Raw genomic sequence first — 20,626 nt, 5'->3', positions numbered from 1 at the left:
GTTGTGTGTGGTGACTCCCCTTGATGGTTTTTCACACTCACTTTGTCTCTTCATCAACGACAATCGAAGTTGCAGTGCCTCAATTCCCTTAGACAACCGCATCTGTTCCTCATTTTTTTCATTTGCTTGACTTCGCTGGCGTTCATCTTGTTTCTGAGACATGTTAACTTGTTCAGTAGGTTGAGATACATTCCCAGTTAGAGTTTTCTCACTAACAGCCTGGCACTGAATTATTTTATCCATTAGGGGGAGGAGTTCAGCCATACCATCATCCTCTAATTCTCTTAACTCCTCTCATTGCAAATGGTTGCTTATCATTGAAATCAGTGATGTTTTGTTCTTGCCACTTACATGCTCAAATTCTGGACCGGAGATTGTCAAGAAATCACACAAGTTCACAAGGTGGTCCTTTGACAGTGTGCACAATCCTTGTATTACCTCAAGCTGTAGTTTCTCTAGCTCTGGTGACTCCATATTCCGCGTAGTGACGAGGTAATAAGTAGGCCGTGATAGCGTTAGCTCCGAGTTAGCGGCGTCAGCTCTCCTGGTAACTTTATTGTACCTCAGATTGCAAGCAGGCTGTATCAGGGATCCCGCAGTTCACTGCAGTTACTTCACGACCAGATGTCGCTGGACTGGGTGATTTGGGTAGGCTGAACGACAACGGGACGTGTTTCGTAATAAAAGTTAGCCCACGTAGCGCTCAAACCAGCGGTGCCTCCAAAATGTTGCGCCCCTGAAAGCAGGGAGAAGTTATCACACAGGGTGATGACAGTGCTTCCTCATCAGAGTGTTTATTGCAATGAGATTTATTTATTTATTTATTATTAATCGCTTACACACGCACGCACACGCGCACGCAGCAAAATTACTTTCGATCAAACCGAAAATATTCCATAACACGCTCTTAGCGTCCAAAACATTTTTATAATATTCCCACACCCCCTTTACTGCTTTCCTGCTCACGACACACCTGAAAGCAGGGAGAAGTTATCACACAGGGTGATGACAGTGCTTCCTCATCAGAGTGTTTATTGCAATGAGGAAGACACTGCGACTCCCGTGGGGTACGGTGTGGAGGCAAACACAATCGATCACAGACTCCTGGATTCAGATCGCCGTGCGGATCACTGTTAACATTACTTTTTAACACCACCAACAAAAAAATATAAAAGATAAAATACTAAATGAATGAATTAAATCTTATTCAATTTAACCATTTCTAACATTTCTTTTTAACACTTTTCATCTTTTTTAACATTAACGCAGTATTGTGATCAATTACATGACTCTTCAATTATAACCCTTTACACATGCAATGCGAGCTAGCGATTCACAATACTATTTCATCACAAACATGGATGTAAAAAATAAAAAGGGACAAAAAATGAAACTTCAGGAACACCACCCATTGCAATACAAGCAGAACTGGGCCGAAGTTTTATATTATGTACACCACAACACAGCCTTCTGGTGGACAAGCCATACTATTTAATCCGTGTCCTCCTATGGCACTTCTGTGGGAGGAACCTCGTCGTAGAGGTCACGTGCTGGTTGCGCGTCACTCCACCAATCACCTCAGGGAAGGTCTGAGACAAGAGCCTAATCGTTGCCCTTGCAGGGTACCTGATACAGGTGAGTGAGTATATGGAAAATATGGGTCAGCGTGGGCAGTCGTAACCGGAGAAACTTGCTGGCGGAAATGATGCACTACAAGTGGATGTGACGCTAACTAACTTGGAATCGCTTGCGGCTGGCAAATGAGTGCGATGGATAAGGTGGAGCAATGATTCAGACTACTCTCCCTCCACTTTTTTTGTTTTGTATGAGCGTTTAAAAAAAACAACAACATAATGATAATCAAATAAATCGAATAAGCTTTAGTTTATTAATCAGAATTAAAATAAGTAGGTTTTGCCCTTACAAGGTTGTAGATTTGTTATAGATGAGTTCCTTTGTTGTAGTTTGGCGCTTGAAAAACTATATATGGGATGTACCATGACCTGAGGGATTTCCTCATCCCATCCCAGCTTGGTTCTGATGCTGAATGTGAATGTATCTTGCGGTACATCCCACTGAGCTCCAAGGGCCCTCTCCATAGGGAGCTGGTCTCTGTCAAGGTTAAGTGTTTTTACCTCTTTAGCTCTCTGCTCTTCAGGAATGGCGGCCAGCACCGAGCGATGATTGCTCACCCACTTATTGAGCTTAAATCCACCTCTACCGCACAGGTCTGTTAGCTGCTGGTACAGATGTATCGCTTGTTCCACCGTGCTGACGGCCTTTAGACAATCATCCACGTAGAAATTTTGACGAACAGTGTTTATAACCTCGCCTGGGAAGTCATGCTGATTGTTGTCGGTTGCTTTCAGCAGGGCGAATGAAGCACAGCTTGGAGATGACACTGCCCCAAAGATGTGGACTAGCATCCTGTGCTCTTGTAGGTCCTTTGTAATGTCCCCATCTGGCCACCAGAGGAAGCGTAAGAAGTTTACATCCTGGTTGAAAACTCTTACTTGATGAAACGTTCCCTCAATGTCAGTCATGAATGCTACAGGGCCTTGGCGAAAACGAAGCAGCACACCTAGCAGTGTACTTGTCAAATTGGGACCCTGCAGGAGCTCTTTATTTAATGATGTTCCACAGTAGGTGGCAGTACAGTCAAATACCACACGCAAGTTTTTTTTTGCGTGGGTGATAGACGCCATGGTGTGGTATAAACCACACCTTTCCACTTTCATGATCCAATTCATCTATTGGCACAATTTCTGCATAATTCTTTGCAAAAACATCTTTCATGCAATCTTTGTACTCACTGAAGAACTTGTCCTTCCTCTTGAACCTTTTCAGAAGATGATGTGCTCTTTGCTGGGCCACAGCTTTGTTGTACGGAAGCCTCACATCAGCTTTACGAAAGGGCAGCCTTAGGCTGTAATGTCCATTTTTCAAAACAGCGGAGCTTGAGGCTATTTTCATAAACTCAAGGTCTTCAATAGACATTTTCTTTTTTTCTTCATAGTATTGCTCAATAAAATCTTGGTTGTATTGTTGAACCAGCAGCTCTTCAATTGATATTCTGTTACACTGCAGAGATCCATCATTCCCATCATCACTGAGAGGCCCATTGATGACCCATCCAAGCAAGGTTTTCACAGCAGGCCCACTACCCTGGCTGCTGATTACCTTCCATGGTTCCATGGCTCTTGGCGCATTGACTCCTATTAGCAGCCAGTCTGCCACGTCAAAATGTTGAAAAGTTACCCCTGTTTTACACCAGAAGCGTTTGCAGAGTGTCAGCAGAGCGTCTGCGTCGACGCAGTGAAACGCGGCCACTAAAGTCAATGAGCAGGTTTACACCAGGCGCAGAGCGTCCGCGTTTCAGAAGCGTCCCAGAAGCAGTAAAACACGAGCCGCTGGAAAAGAACGCCAGAATTTATTCTTTGACACTTGCGTCAATCGTAGCAGGTGGGATCGTTCGGACAGGAAGTCAATGGTGTAAAAACACGGTGGATCCGGTTGATTTTCATCATAACACACAATTTGCTGGATTTTGTATTTATATGTGCTGTACTTTACTGTGAAACATCAACGTGACGCATCGGCTTCATCGCTGTTCAGGTCGGCCGTCAAACAAAAACAGATTTCACTTTGAATCTCAAACTATGATGAACAAAATGCATCTATACTTTAAATACCTGCATTTTGTATGATGCCAGCAGTTCGGTTTATTATTATTTTTCTTTTTTACACACATCGATACTTCGAGACACTGTTGGGACAGTGTCTCGAAGTATCTGTCTGCAGAGCGTCTGCAGAGCGACCGCGTTGACGCTCTGCTCACGCTCTGCTCACCCTCCCACACAGGACGCGTTTTACGAGCAGAGCGTCTCGTGCAGCGGCTCGATCAGTTCACGCGAGGATTGCAAGATCGCGCGACAACACAGGTAGTTTTCGCGTGTTTTTAAAGAAAACAACAATGAAACAAAACATCGATACTTCGAGACACTGTTGGGACAGTGTCTCGAAGTATCGATGTGTGTAAAAAAGAAAAATAATAATAAAGTAAACTACTGGCATCATACAAAATGCAGGTATTTAAAGTATAGATGCATTTTGTTCATCATAGTTTGAGATTCAAAGTGAAATCTGTTTTTGTTTGACGGCCGACCTGAACAGCGTTGAAGCCGATGCGTCACGTTGATGTTTCACAGTAAAGTACAGCACATAAGTACAAAATCCAGCACATTGTGTTATGATGAAAATCAACCGGATCCACCGTGTTTTTACACCATTGACTTCCTGTCTGAACGATCCTACCTGCTGCGATTGACGCAGTAGGGATGCATCAAGCGTCAAAAAATAAATTCTGGCGTTCTTTTCCAGCGGGTCGCGTTTTACTGCTTCTGGGACGCTTCTGAAACGCGGACGCTCTGCGCCTGGTGTAAACCTGCTCATTGACTTTAGTGGCCGCGTTTCACTGCGTCGACACGGACGCTCTGCTGACGCTCTGCAAACGCTTCTGGTGTAAAACAGGGGTGAGCCTCCGCCCCCTCCGTGCCCATTGGCGGAGGGAGGGCTCATTGAAAAAAAAAAAAAACCGGTGTTCCTTCGGCGTGCCTGGGAAACTCTGAAATTATGAATAACTTAAGCTTGTTTTTGTCCCATTTGCCTGCATCAGCCCGTCATGATATTGTTAAATTAATTGAGAGCCACCCACTATTGTTTTCTGACCACCCCCGCCGTACGTCAGTTTTGCACCATGACATAGAAGTAGAGGGACATGCCACAACTAAGCAGTACGCACATAGAGCCAATGTTGGAGTTGAGAAAGCAACCTTGGCTCTCTTTCTGACAGTACCCATCTTGATGTTTATTTGAGGTCAGGTTTTTACAGACTATAATGCCCTCGTGGTCCTGGATAGGATGCGCAATCAAACCAGCCGTAGATGCGGTGGTCTCTGCTCCTGCAAGACTTCAATCTCTAGATTTGCCACAAGAAGGGGGGTTGATAATGTGTTGGCAGATGCATTATCACGTGTACATGTGGACTAGCTGCGAAAGAATTTCGGGGGAAGTGAGGTTTTTCTTGTTTAGTTTTGTTTGTAGGTATGTTAATAGGGTTTAGTTCTTAAGGGAGGGGGTGTTATGATCCACGGGTGGGTCTAGGTGCCTCTATCTTTGTGTCTGTGTGTGTGTGAGAGTGGATGACGCCTTGCAGGTGCGGTCCTGGATGTCGGCTGCTGATTGGACGCGCCACGGCTGAGAAGGAGGAGCAGTCGAGCCAGCCTGACGGTCATCCCTCCTCCGCTCCCAAGTCTGCAGTTAGTCACTTCTGAAATGGCGTTAGAGCACGCAGCCGTAGGGGTGGGCTGCCATTTTCTTTGTCCCCTCTTTTCTCCTGTTTAATAAGTATGTAGGGAGGTTTGCCTTTCTGTATTTGGCTTCTCTTTCTTTCTTTAGTTAGTTCTTAAGGCAAGCTAGTTGGAGTTTGGTTTATTATTTTGGCCTGGGCCCACCCTGAAGCCTTTGCTGCCCACCGGTTAAGTTGTTTTGTTTATTTCATTTACTGATTAATAATTGTTTTTGTTGAAACTGCCAACTGCCGTGAGAAATTAATGAGGCTTGGGAGTGGGGGAAGGTGTCCCACATGTTGCGTCTCGGTCCCCCTAGACGGGACGTAACACGGAGTTTTCGCCGTGACAGAAGGTTGAGCTCCTACCGTGTTAGAGGTGACGTCGTCACGTTAGGCTGTTCCATCCCTGCTAAATTCTTTAAAGAACTACCGTTAGTAAACTTTTAAATTATAATACACTCTACACTAATTGTAATTTCCTGCCCGTGGTTCTATATTGCAACAGTTTACGGCTCATATCAGCAGATAAGCAGCAACAATCTGGGCATTGCGGGTGATTCATAAATATGTCATTTCTTATTAATTAGCCCATAAGTGTTGTACACCAGTGTGACACCAAATGCTTGTTGCTGACAGCAGTGAAGAAATGACACTCTCGTGGTTCTGCACATCAGTATAAATAGAGTGATTCTCTGTCATTATGTGGCATCATAGTCACGCCCGACGCACTGATTGCCTGGCCCGTCAACCAATGATTAGGGGGTGGGGTGCTATAAAGACAGGGGTGGAAACAGTTGGCTATTACTGCACTTTGACGCCCCGTCACGTCACTTCCGTTGCCGTCGTCACGTTTCCGTGCGCCTGTCCGCGTCTGCCTCAGGTATGGTTGCCTCTGCCGACTTTGTTTTTCATTGTTTTGGAGTACTGGTTTTAGACTGTGGTTTATTTTTAGGGTCTGACATGTAGTGCGCCGTGGCGCTTTCGGCATGTACCACCTATTGCAACTCCCGGTGAGTCTTTTACTTTCTTTAGTTTTCGTCACTAGCATCTAACAGCTGACCAAACCACTTAATGGCATCGTTTGTTTTTTTTGTAGATACCGCCAAGAAACATGGCTTTGCCGCTGCACTGACAGCCTCTAAAAACCAGTCAACTTACTGCTGCTTTGCTGACGCCGAAAGTGTCCGATCACGTCGTCTATTAAGACCTGAAATACGCGGCCGTTCGACGTGTGACAGTCGGCGCGTAGTGGCCACTAACCACTTCTAATTGTTTTGTTTGTTTGTTCAATTTCCGTTTGTTGTATTGTTGATTTAATTGTATTTTTGGTTTATTTAAATGTCGATCTAATCCTGATTTGTGTGTGTGTGTGGTGGTGTGAGCTTAACCATTGAGTTTGCATACGCGCTCGTGATCCCTCCTAATTGTTTTCTTTTCTTTTGTGATTCAGAGGCTGAGGTCGACAGGTGTGGACGGGTGGTGGTATCCCTCTTTTTTTTTTTGGTTTTAGTTTGCTGTGTCGTCGCCACCCAATTTTGACTGCCCACTGGGATGTGCACGTGTGATTGGGGTGACTCCCTTGGGCTTCCGTCCCCATCCAACCTGCTCCGCTATATCTAGGTGGCCTCAGCCCTGAACACCATCATCACATCCCGTGAGTCGTCTTGTTTCTGTTGCCCCCCCCCCCCCCCCCCCGTGTGGTGTCAGCCTGTCCTGCTTTTGTTTGACCCATCTCTCCCCCCTTATTTGAATCATTGGCCTCCTTTATTTTGAAGATCCTTTCCCTTTTTTTTTGAGTTTCAGAAGTTGATTCGCTCATTTGCTTTGATATTTATGGTTTAAGTTTCCCCCCCTTGTTTGTACGTTGTTTGTGTCGAACGGTGCTTTCCCCCCCCCTTGTGTCTTTTTGGTCTTGGTAGTTTACTTATAAATTTGTTTTCCTTTTTCTGAGTTTAGTTAATTTAAATTCGTAACTGCCTGGATTCCTTTCTGTCTAGATGCATTTCCTTCAATTATAATAAAGCCTTGTCTGTTTTTTTGCAAACCACGTCTCAGCTCATTTGTACACGAAACCTGTGTGATTTTCATTATTTTATTTCCTCCACAAACAACTTGAGGTGGCGTTGTCGTCCATATCCTTACCCCTTAACAATAACCCCCTTGCATTCTGTAAACTCATCAACATCATCATCTTCCCCCCCGCCCCCCCCCCCCCACACACACACACTGCTCCTTTGTGTTGCCACAGTTAGTAAAGCTTATGTCTAACTAGGTTGACGGTGACAAAGCCTTTTCCTCGAATCCAGCGGTTCACTTGAACCATGTAATGGAAAATAAGTATTCTTGGCCTCCCGTGTAATCTGTTAGTTTCACTGTATAACCTTCTGGAGACATTCTCCTCGTGGCCCGCCAGGGTGAGGTATTCGTTGGAGACATTCTCCTCGTGGCCCGCCAGGGTGAGGTATTCGTTGTTTGGTCTCCTCTCATCCTCCCCTCCTTCTTCCTTATCTCGTCCCCTGCGGGTCCACTGTATAAAAGACCTTCTTCTTCCTTCTCTCTTTGCACTCGCACTGGCATTCATTAGAGCTGTTGCACCTGTTGCATCTGTTCTGTTGGTTGTACTTTGTTTGTGCCTCGGATATCCGATCATTTATTTCATGTTCATTAAATTACTTATTTACTCAGCATTTCTGCATCGGTAGCTTTGCTCTTTTCCACAACAGTTTGGTGTCACGAACAGGATAGCTGGAGACCCGTCAGTGAAACTCTGGAACGTCGACGGCCCGGGACCAGGAACGGAGGAAACTCCTCGTTCCCCCTCTACCTCGAACCAAGCATTCAGAGACGAGAGGATCGGCGTCTAAGAGTGGATCTGATCGGCTTCACGTCTATCCAACGAACCTGGAGAGAAAGTGCTAATCCGGAGATCGGGTGAGAAGTAATTGTTCTTTTTCCAGACATAACAGTGACCAAGGTGTTTTTTCTTGTCGTCCACGAACGGTCCCAGTACAGGACGGAACACATGCGTTAGTCGTTTCTGTGTGGGTAGGCGGTGATTGTGAATCACTGCAGTCCCAGTACAGAGTGTGCGTTGGCCGGGCCTGTCCCGCTCACCAGATATCCAAGAAGGTTGGTGAGGGCTGAGCGGGCAAAACCTTTGGTGACTAAGTACCGAAGGGGTGAATTTTTTCTCTACCTTTTTGCGCCTGAGTAAAAAAAGGGGGCACAGGGACGCCTGTGCAGCTACAAGTAATAAGTCTAGACAGGGATGGGGAAGAACCAGCACAAAGTGGCTGCTGCAGTTCCCCAGGGGGGACAAATTGTGGACGACATGCAGAAAAAATGCGGTCCAGATTGTCTTGATATGTTGGATGTTTGGGTTGAAAAGTATGGTTTCCCAGAGGGGGGATCACTGAGTATGGAGGAATTGAGAAACCTCCGGGATAAACTGAATATAGCCGAGGGAAAGGTTACAAAAAAGAAAAACCCAAACAGGTGGGAGATTCAAATCATCAAAGATCATGAAAGGTGTTTTTCATTCTGGAAACCTGAAGCAGAGGTCAGGGACAGGAAACAAGTAAAGAAACGTGTGAACAGCGCTGGGCGCTGGAGCACAGGGGTGACAGAGATAACGGCAGAGGGTGCACACGCTCACACACACTCCCCAGAGGAGGGAGAAAAGGAGCCACTCACACACGAGCATTCAAATGCACCAAATCGTCTGTATCCTTCTCTTACAGGCCTGAGGGACCCTCTCCTGGACATGCCTGTCTTCCCTCCTCCCGCCTGCCCTCATCCAACGCTACCACCGTACAACCCTGCGCACTCCAGCACCGACGCCGCAGCGTCGCCACGTTCATCAGGACTGCCGTCAACCAAACGGCCAGCCTCATCACTGCTTTCAGACAAGGGCTGCTCCCCCAGATCGCCAAAGCAGTTAACAGAAGCTGCTGCGTGGGGATTGAAGATGCCCGGCTGACAGAGGTCCGACGTCATGCAGTGCACGCTGAGAGGCTTCTGCAGGAGCGGTGCAGAGGACAAGAAGATAAAGCGTGCCTCCCTCACCATGATGAAGCACCTCAGTGACACGGCGAGACGGCCCTACAGGAACAACGACAACCGACGAAGGGCGACTAGCGGAGACAGAGGCAAAAAGGGGGCGTGCCACATCTGCGGCCGCATGGGTCACTGGGCCAGAGAATGCCCTGACAAAGGAAGACACCGCGGGCAGAACCATGCCCACCGCAGCCAAGAGAGTGATCGCGAGGACCGGAAAAGAGGATCCAGAGGGGACCAGGACGTGTTTATGTAGCATAATTGTGGCAAAGCACTGTTCCTGCTTTTGTTGTGGTTTGTGGCGTGTGTGAGAGTGATCAGTGAGCAGGGTGCAGTTACCCACTTCTACCAGTGGAGGTCGTGTTCGCCCCGGGGAATAACGCTAGAGAGGTCTCTCAAGTGGCTCGTGAGACCTTTGTGGAGCGAACCGTCGTAGCGGACGTTAACGTGTGTGTTATCTGTTGTGCTTCCACAGGTGAGAAGGGGAAATGGTTGAAAATAAGAGCAAATGTATGTGTGGCTGTTTCGTAATTGAAGTCTGAGATCGAGGGTATGTGAGTTAAATTTACGTTTTGAATGTATCGTCTCTGAGTGATTACCTAGCGAAGAGGAAACAACGGCTAGCCCGTTGCTAGGTTACCAGGAGGCGGGGTTGACGCTCGGTTACGTTAGTGTTCGTTTAACGTTATGGGATGTTTATTCAGTAGAAATGTGAATATTTAAACGTATACGAGTAAGATTGAATGTGGGAAACGACATGATTAATAAGTTCAAGTCGAAGTCGGGTATGGATCTGTGTTTTGAAATGTAAAAAGTAGATAACGCTGGAGAGGAAGTCTCTCAAGTGGCTCGTGAGACGTATGCGGAGCGAACCGTAGTAGCGGACGTTAACATGTGTGTTGTCTGTTGTGCTTCCACAGAAAACCAAAATAAAAGCTTCTAAAGAAACAAAGAAAAACAGAAATAAATGTGTCTTCGCAACATTACCATGCTACATTTACGTTTGACTATCTGCTTTAATATAAAACCACAACAAATGTGTTTTATAATTGTCTTTATATAATCTACAAACGTATTTGTGTGATCCAGGGAAAATTCCATGTTTGTTTGCGAAACTCATTGGAAGAATGAAGAAAATCTGTTTGATTGTTATTGTCATGAACATGAATCACAAAACATATATATATATATATATATATATATATATATATATATATATATATATATATATATATTATTATTATTATTATTATTATTATTATTATCATTATTATTATTATTTTTCCATGTGTCACTTTAACAGAGACAACACCATCTGTAATTACTATGTTTGGTTGCATTTCCCTGGCAGGCAAAGATAGATGGAAGAGACATCCTTCTGGGTGGAAAATGGGACTTGCTTGTCTGTGGCTGGTGGAGGCTCGCTGGGCTCATCAATCCGTCCATCCATTCACCTTGTTCGTCTCATCCTGACTGCAGCACGCCACTGTGGAGGCTTGACATAACACACATTAGATTAATAACAGAAAAGCAAAATGTGACTGATGGTGTATTATTTAGTGTGCTTCAGTTATAATTCTCATAATGACTATTTTGCTGGCTTCAGACAATATATATAATTGGCCTGTCTTAGTTAAAAGCCCACTCACCACGACAAGGTGCAGGCCAAGAGTGGGAACACAAACACAGACCAGAAACGAACAGGACAAATCCAGACAAGACTACAAAAAACACAAACACAAATAACACTAATATCACTTTGACCACTATCTTTTTTCACAAGAACTTTTATTTCTTTACAAATTGAACCTTAGATTGTGTCACAACAAACTAAATAAACCCTTGAAACAGCCAACAAAACATGAAATAACACTTCATCAATATTATAATGAGTATCTTCATAAATGATTTCAAGATAACTTTCAACACTTTCTTACAAATTTTTTTTTACGTCTGCCGTAACGATTTTCAAGTTTTTTTCATGTGAATATTTTAACATTGAACATGTTAACTGAACAGTCAATGTAAAATCCCTTCATTGTTGCTCTGACCGCTTCATCATTTGTGACCTCTTCATCATTGGTGATCTCTACATCATTTGTGACCTCTACATCTACATCAGACACAGTATGGCTGTCACATGGTTCCTGAATCACGAGAAAACTGTCTTCTTCAAAGATCTCTGACACCTCTTTACATTTTTTAGAATATGTGTGGTCAAAGATTTGATCAAAATCACGTGTGTGTGTGTGGGTGTGTGTGTGACTCACTTACCTTTTGTTTGGTAGCCATGCTCTTACCTGATTTGAAGAAACTAAAAATGGTTGGGACAGCTGTTGAAGTTAGGCACTTTCTCTCACCACACTGTAAAAATGATAACTAGCAATTGTTGATCTCATTACAGTTTTTAAGTTGAACTGACTTGGAAATATGACTTTGCAATAAGTAATGTATAAACTCTTGTCTGCCCAGCAATTTTTTCCCATTGTTGACTTATCTACTATTTTTAAATCAACTCAACAAATTTTTTTTCATCTTGGAGCAGATTTTTGAGTTAAGTTGGTCCAACTCCGTCGATTGCTCATTTGCGCATGCGCATACAAGTTTGAACAAGTTGGAACAGCTCAGCCCATCCGACAGGTGTGAGCTGACGAAGCTGAAAGCGCACATCACTTTCGCCCTGCAGGTAAGCTATATATGTTTGTGCTGTCATCACGCTTATTGCAGACTGGTTTTCTTTCTTTCTTTCTTTCTTTCTTTCTTTACTCTAGCGAGTGTCATTGTCCGCTGTTTTCGCTTTGTAATCCGCGTGCCTCGTCATACGTTAACTTTATCTTGAGCTCGGAGGATTGGGCCGATCCTTGTAACATTTTAAAAGACAGTGGTGTAAGTAATTCGGAAGATATAACAATTTTAGCTAACGTTGTGTCTTTTTTATTGGTGTATGTAGGCCTAACGTCAGCCTAACATTGGGTAAAAAAGGCCGTAAAAGACGATGGTGTTTGCTCAACGTTATTCTGTGAACGTGACCGGAGCCCGTTAGCTAGTAACGTTAGCTGACGCTGCACTCTGTCGCGCGTGCGAACGTGCACAATGCTACAATGCTAGTGAGTGTGTGTGTGTGTGTGTGTGTGTGTGTGTGTGTGTTTGCAAATTTCAAATGCTGTTGTGAAAGTGCTTTTAACAAAACTGTCTTTGTGGTGTTTGTGGCTGTGTTTTAGTGGTGGATTCCATGCAGTGCCGGCATTGTAACTTCACGTGCTCCAGTAAAGTGACTCTCTTCAAACATCTTCGCCTTCGCCACGGTCAAGGTGCACACTGGCCTTGCACACATACAGACTGTGTTTGTGTATTTAAAACACTCGGATCGTTAAGATCACACCTCTCAAGATCACATTCAAAAGTGAAAACCCATGAAAAATTAACCTTTAAATGTGAATTGTGTGATTTTAAAGAAATTTGCAGTGAAAAAACTTTTTGGAACCATCTTGGACATCATTTAAAGAACAGAGAAACAGTACAATGTCCCTTTCTAAGGTGTTCCTTTAAAACAAACACTCGCCCAACCTTTAGTTCTCACAAAAGTCGTAACCATAAAAATTGTACGCTTAAGGATTTTCGAACAGTGTGCACTGTTACTGAAGAAGAGATAATTGAAGGTGAACAATGTGATAGTGAAGCAGGGACATCAGCTCATGAAATTGTGAGATTAAATGAGGTAGAAGATATTGTGGAGGATGTAGATAGTGAGACACTTGAGCACCAATTTGCCTCTCTCTTTTTGTCTATGCAAACTGTGTTGCATGTTTCTCGAAGTGCAACACAAAAGATTGTAGAAAATTTGCAAAACCTTCTATCTTTCTCTAACATTCAAACCTTCAACAGTGTCAAAGAGATCCTTTCAAAACATAAAATTGAAGTAAATGATTGTGTTTTGCAAGAAATATCTAGTGCTATAGCTCTAACTAATCCACTCCTTTCAACAATATCGGAGAAAGGTTCCCTATCTACAGATCACAGAAGGAATATATATTTCAAAGAGCATTTTCCTATTATCGAACCCACAGAATATCTGTACAACACAGCCCACAAAAACTGTTTTGTATATATATCTGTCACTAAGGTACTTGAAACTTTACTTGGGTGTACAGATTTTTTTGACAAAGTTGTATTTAATCAAGAAGCTTTATCTGGACACTTTAAATCTTTTCAAGACGGCAAGTATTACAAGGAGAGTAAACTACTGGGAGAACAAAACACATGTATTAGTCTGGGATTATACATTGACGATTTTGAAGTGTGCAACCCATTGGGCACTTCTAGAAAACTTCATAAGATCACTGCAGTATATTGGGTGGTTCTAAATTTACCAGCTAGGTTCCGATCGGGTCTCACTTCAATTCAGCTAGCTCTCTTGGTTAAAAGTGTAGACGTCAAACAATATGGGTATGAAAAGTTTCTTGAGCCATTGCTTAAAGATATAAAGTGTCTTGAACAAGAGGGAATTTTTATTGAAGCTGTGGGCCAGTTTGTTAAAAGCAGTGTATATTGTGTATGTGCTGATAATCTTGGTGCACATGGTCTCACAGGCTTTTCTGAAAGTTTTGCTGTTGATAAATTCTGTCGGTTTTGTTTGATAAGTCGGGGCCACATTGCAACTACTGACGTTAATGATTTTCAATTGAGAAGTGTTGATCAACATAACTTGTTTCTGGAAGAGCTTAGGCAGGGGGCAAACCTCAAAAGTGTCAACGGGGTCAAAAGTGAATGTGTACTGGGCAAACATCTCCTTTTCTTTCACCCAATAACTGGATTTCCTCCAGATATTTTACATGACCTTTTGGAAGGGGTCATACCAGTGGAATTGTCCTTATGTTTGAAATGTCTGATCTCAAAAGGCTTCATTACATTAGAAGTGTTAAATGACTGCATAAAATCATTTCCCTTTAAGTATTCAGACAAAGTAAACAAGCCTCAAAAAATTCCAAAAGCAAGCTTTGAAAAGGGAACAGTTGGGGGGAATGGACATGAAAACTGGACACTGCTGCGTTTACTTCCGTTTATGATTGGACGCAAGATACCAGAACAGGAGCCATCTTGGGAGATTTTAATGGACCTTAAGGAAATTCTTGACATTGTTGTATCAAGCGAGCTTTCAGAGGATGCACTGTGTTATTTATCTGGTAAACTACTCGAGCATCGCAAGTTGCTTACCAGTACCTTTCCAGAGTTCAGACTGCGGCCGAAACATCACTTCATTGACCACTACCCGCAACTTATTCGCTGCTATGGGCCTCTAGTTGAATTATGGACAATGAGATTCGAAGCCAAGCACAGCTTCTTTAAAAAAGTTGTCCATGACACTCGCAACTGGAAAAATGTGCTGCTCACTCTCTCCACAAAACATCAGCAGATGATGGCCTACCACCTTGACTGTGGCATTCTTTTCAAGCCAAGACTGTATGTTGAAAATGTGAAGGTGGTCAGGCTTTCAGGATTGGATCCACCTCTAAAGCGTGAAATACAGAAGAAGTACCCACATCTAGACAGTGTGTCTCTGTCTAACACGATTCACCTGGATGGGACACAGTATGCGGCAGGCATGATTTTGTCTGCTGGACAGTGCAGTGGACTCCCAGAGTTCCATAAAATTGCAACCATTCTTATCGATTCAGAGAAGGTGGCATTCATTTGTAAAAGACTTTCTTCCTGGTACATTGAACATTTCAGGTCCTATGAGCTTGTTGAACACACCTATGCAGACTTTCTTCTTCTGGATCCAGATGTGCTGATAGATTACCATCCCCTAGCAGCATACACAGTTGGTGGAAAGCTTATGGTGACTCCGAGGGCATTCATTCTCCATTAAAGTTAGTCAAAATGGTATGTTCTTTCTACTCTCCTCTGCTCTGTCCCTACTCCCATTTTCTCCTCAACATCTCTTCTCCTCCTCTGTCCCTTACTCACTCCCTGTTGTCCTCTATTGTCCTCTATGACTCCCTTCTCTCTCTTCACCAACTCTCTTCTCCTGCTCTCCTTTCCTGTCTTCTACGAGCTCTCTCCTCCCCTTACCATTCATACACTTTTCTTGGTGCCAGGTGTAAACATAAAGGTACCAAAAATGTTTTAAAGGGAGTGATAAAAATAGAATTTAGAATTAAAATAATATGAAATGGAATAGCATGAATTAAAATATTCTATTGCAAAAGATGCACATACTGTATGCAAAAAAATACACATATACTATACAAAGAATAACGATGTGTACAAAAAGAGCACACCCAAACACCAAGGCTGCCAGTTGTGGCACCATCTTTAATGTTCAATCACAGTTCAAATGGCCAGTTGAGTTCAGTAACGGCAGAAAATGAAAATATGGGCATTCATTATGGTATAGACGCTTGTTTTTTTCTAGAGAAGGTTCTTCATTTGCAGCCCCCTTTATATAGATGTAGGCTAATCTTTCTTCTAATAAGGTTTGACTAATCACTTTTTGTCTCTCCTCTCTTTACAGACTATGTTACTTCGGGTCGTTATTTCCTCCAGAGATGCGCGGCGAATCCAGCTTCCCGAAGTCCCAACATCTGTTGGGCAATTGCTTGTTATACTTAAAGAGAGACTCGACATTCAAGATGATTTTTCACTCCACTTTGAGGATCCAGAGTTCGGAAATGCACTCTGCAGATTAACAGAGATGTCCGAATTACCGGCAGAGCGTGCAGTCTTGCATATCATGTGGAACTGTGATTTGTCTCCACATAACCAGTCCACTACTTCTGTCTCCTCTCAGGACACAATCAGTGTTCACAGTGAAGATTTCGGGCCTAGTTGGACTGATTCTATCCAGACCAATTCTGTGCAAACCAAATTAAGGCAAGCTGTAGAGTGGCCATCTCCATTCCTTATGCCCAACTTTGCATATGATGTTGAACTGAAATTGTGCAAGGCCAATGAAACATATGCAAAGACAAAGAAGGGCCTTGAAGTGACAAGAGACATGAAGATGGAGATATTGGATAAAATTGCACAAGCAATTTTTGAAATCAAAAGCTACCCTGAGAAAGATGAGCTTGAGTCAGTTGCTGCTGCGCTGATTCACAAGTATCCATGTTTAAAGGAGCCATTTGGCGTCACAGGCTACGAGGGATGGAAGACAAGTATCAAGTACAAACTTGGAAACTATAGGTCAAAACTTCGTCAGGCAGGATGCAATGAGCTAAATGTGAACAAGAAAAGGAAAGGGGGAGGTGAAGACGACAGTCCATTCACGCTGAAGAAGCCCAAGCGTGGAGAGGTCAATCACGTGCCAGATTACCCACAATACCATGATGATGCTACCCTTGAAGAGGAAAGAGTTGCATTGATTGAAGAAATGATGAAAAAGAAAAGGAACACAACATTGATAAAGCAGAAAATGGAGCTGACGTTTTCCCTCAGGCGGAGAGAGGTGGTAGAGTGTCAGCCGATGGTGTCTGAGGTGCAGGAGAGGTGGCCTGCTCTGTTTTCCTCTGAAGTGGTAAGGATTTTGTCAGACAAGTGGGTAAAAAAGGATGTTAATTCGACAGTTTCGACTGAGATGTCAGCCTTCCTCAGAAGCGTCATCCGATGTGCTGCTAATGCGTCATTCAACAGCTGGCTGCCCAAGTCCCCTCCACCCTGGGTGGTTTCTGGACATTTTTATTGAATTTTCAAACCTCAAACTACATGTTTATAGATGATTTTCTTTCTTGCCAGTGTTACATTTTAACATGTGATCAATTTTATTCTGTGACCTGTCCTATTATTCTTATATAACCATCTCACTTCTTTTAACCCGGATAAGTTGATTGTACTTAAACCACTTTCGTCAAGTGATTGCCTTGAACGATTTAAGTAATTGACAGCAGAGAAAATTATTTTGTTTGAGTTTACTCAACTTAAATGTGCAATAGTCAGAATTTAATATTTTAAAGTTATATATACTTAAATGGTTTAATTAAGTAACAATAGAAAAAAATTGTGGAGTCTACTCAAAACTAGTACAGTCATAACTTAATAAAATGAGTCAAATGAACTTAAAATTCTAGTTTTATCAAAACTAGGAATAGAATTTCAAAATATTATATTTTGGATAAGAAAGTTGCAATTTAATTCTTCTGTTGTCAATGACCACACAATGCACTTTATTTTATTTGTTTATTTTGCCTCACAACACGCAAGCATTAAGTTGGGCACATGTTGAAATGGCAGCTTTCTACCATGTATCCTGTGTTTTCAATGCAAGCTTCTTAAAAAAAATAAAAATAAGAAGAAGAATAAAAAAATATAACACTAACATGCTTGGTGTGCCACACAAAAATACAAGAAGAGTGGCATTAAGACCAACTTTGACTTTCTAACATGTGTCCAATAGAATTATTTCAGTAGAACACTAGATCTATTTTAAACTATAAATATCACATACTGAATGAGCAACTGAAAGAATATTTTCTCCATTGAGTGCAGTCTATTTGTGCAGCAATCAACATACAGAATTGTGCCATGAGCATGAATGTGTTTCACATTCCATGTTTTGAAAAACAACAACAAAAAACAAAACAAAATTCTTGCTACACAACAATATAAAGTGCATTAACAACAGCAGCATTGAGAAAAAACTATGCAGTGCGAACAGAGTGCATAAAAAAATTCGGACAGATATCACAAATTGTGGCATGAGCTTACACTGCAAGATCATTTTTCAGCCTCTGAACTTTGGGAGGTAGCTCACTTCGACCCAAGTTTAGCATCACCTGCTGAATGAAGACGAATGTGTTTTTAAAGCACTTTGGGTACTGCAGGTGGAGTGCATAAGTAAAGCCAAACAAGAGGCACATTGCCTGAGGTAAGTTGGTGAGGGTGTCCATCACAACACTGCCCTCAAGGATGATCCCCACTTTTGTGGGGTTTAGTTGTGGCGATGCCGAGCTTCCTGGGTGTTCAGGGCTGGTGTCCTCATAGCACACAATTCCCACTGGAATGTCCAGGGAGTCATTCTATTGTAGAAGAAACAATACAAAAAGAGGATATTCTGGTTAACAGCAATTTATCTGTAATCAGTTGTGTGGTCTACATTAATATTGTGATTTTCATAATTCACAGTAATCTTGTTCTAGACAATGTTACGTGAACAAGCTATTTTTTGTCTGTTTGTGTATAGCTGTCCGTTGTGGTGTAGATCTCATGTCTTGACAGTAGGTGGTGTATTGGACAATTTGATATGTGAAAGGTACAAACAGAGAAATGGTTAATTATGTTTCGGGTGCTGACCATAGAGAAGCACGCATTCTTTTTTTTCTTTTTTTCCGTCTGGCCTAATTTGAGCCGTTTTCTTTTTAATTTTATTTTTGGGTTAAGTGTGTGTTCGTCAATAAGGGAAAATAATAGAAATATATTAGAAATGTTTGGATTAATCCAATTTCCAGCATCAGCCCCTCAATGGATTAGATTTATGCAAGCCCTTTGAATTTTTGCATAATTTGCAGTCCAAACTGCAGCAATTAATTTACTCTTGCTAACAGAAGGAGACACATTATCTTGTTAAAATCAACTAAAGTTCAATGAAACATCTTCATTAATACTAATTATCACAACCCATCATCCCAAATAAGGTAAACATAGGAAAACAGAAAAACTGAGTCAAACAGCAATTACGTAACTTTACTCACCAAACTGCTCTTAAAAAACATGGATGGATCATCACCAAGAAAGATGGGAAGTCCTCTCAGGATAAGGCATCTCGTAGCTGTTGGCTCAGTGCTCTGCAAAGAGACATAAGACATGAACATTTATAACATCATATTTGTTCATATAGAAAATGACTACAAGGGAAGGTGGGGAAATTATTTCTTGGAATATGTATGCACTATTAACATCAATATCGTTAGAAGAAGAAAACAGAAATATGAACTCACCGCTGTCTGTTGTAGCAGGTCAGCTAACTGTTTGCCTATCCGACCTCCTGTCTTCCTCTTGAAGATGTCCATTAAGATTGGGCAAAAACCATCAAGAACACCAAAAAACTCTTCTTTAAGATTTCTACCAGCAACCCTGTTAAAAGTGGGTATAAACGTTTCATCAAAAGCACATATTTTTAAAATTCTTCACAAAACTCTGCAGCACACTGCAAAACTGTAGCGAACATATAGTAGCTAACAGTCGCTAGCTTTTCTGGGGGAAAAAACAAAAAACGCTGCAGTTGTTCAACGCTCAGAATCTGCTAAAGTCAACCTACCCACGTTCAAATACACGTTTCAAACAAGAGTAGTGCGTAGCCACCCTGTTAACATGGATTAAAATAATAATAACGTGTGGCCACGCATTACTACATCGTGCGCACGCATGCCCACAGGATAATAAACGCGTGCTCACGACATGGTGAATGCGTGCCCACGCGTTACTATCTCGTGGCCACGATATGGTTAATTTGTGCAGGTAGCGCGACGGTTGTATGCTGTTCCACAATGTTCCACAGAAAGAAAATGTAAAAGGAAACTCACCTTATTCGGGGAGAAAATGTTTTGCGAGGAAAACTTGCGAAGACAAAAAATACAGCGGGAAGACAAGGCGCAGCTCTCAAACGGACTCCAACAAGCCCAGACTTGTCTTGAGATTTGAGCCAATCACAACAGGGCACTACGTCACCTGAGGTAAAACTTGATAGTTCAAGTTTGTTAAACTTAGAAAAATGAGTACATTCAATGACTGGTCTCATATGCTCTTCATGTACTCATACTCTTTGAGTAAGGTGATAAAACTAATATTTTAAAGTGGTATTTACTCAATCTTTTTACATAGAATGAACTTTCGGGTTAACAGTGTGGAAGTACACTTCCCCATGCTTAATTGAAATTGCAAGTTTAAAATGTCATGAATATGATTTAAAGTATTTTCATCAGGGGCAAAACAATTGAGAGTAACATTTAGTATAATTATGGATGACATTTTTTATCTTTTTACTGGCAAAAGGGAAACCAGCAGTGAGACGTAGAGGCACCTCAGAATCTGACGGGTCACAGATTTCAGACCAGCAGTGGACAAGGATACACTTGCACCTTGAAATTCAATAGTTTGAAAATTGACAATATATTATTTTTTGTTTTCTTGTCAAGATATCTGAAGAATTTCAGCGGATCACAAGCAAAGACCTGCTCGGGACTTTCAATGCATCCCTTGACAAATTTGGGCCTGGCCTGCTGAAGC

General features: G+C 42.4%; 1 long non-coding RNA gene across 1 annotated transcript; it reads right to left on the bottom strand.

Moving 5' to 3' along the window:
- Window positions 1-17,585: 17,585 nt before the first annotated feature.
- Window positions 17,586-20,016, bottom strand: LOC142895425 (uncharacterized). Its single transcript, XR_012928212.1, has 4 exons — window positions 19,924-20,016; window positions 19,339-19,474; window positions 19,093-19,185; window positions 17,586-18,420 (listed from the first exon to the last, which is right to left on the bottom strand). It is a non-coding gene; the product is annotated as an uncharacterized LOC142895425 (long non-coding RNA).
- Between the last annotated feature and the right edge of the window lie 610 nt (window positions 20,017-20,626).

This window comes from Nelusetta ayraudi, unplaced genomic scaffold (genome assembly GCF_046127955.1).
Source record: "Nelusetta ayraudi isolate G7.1 ecotype Tasmania unplaced genomic scaffold, CSIRO-AGI_Nayr_v1 ptg000048l, whole genome shotgun sequence".
In the NCBI taxonomy this organism is placed as follows: domain Eukaryota; kingdom Metazoa; phylum Chordata; class Actinopteri; order Tetraodontiformes; family Monacanthidae; genus Nelusetta; species Nelusetta ayraudi.
Note: the sequence above shows the minus strand (reverse complement) of the source record. Positions and strands in the feature narration are given on the sequence as shown.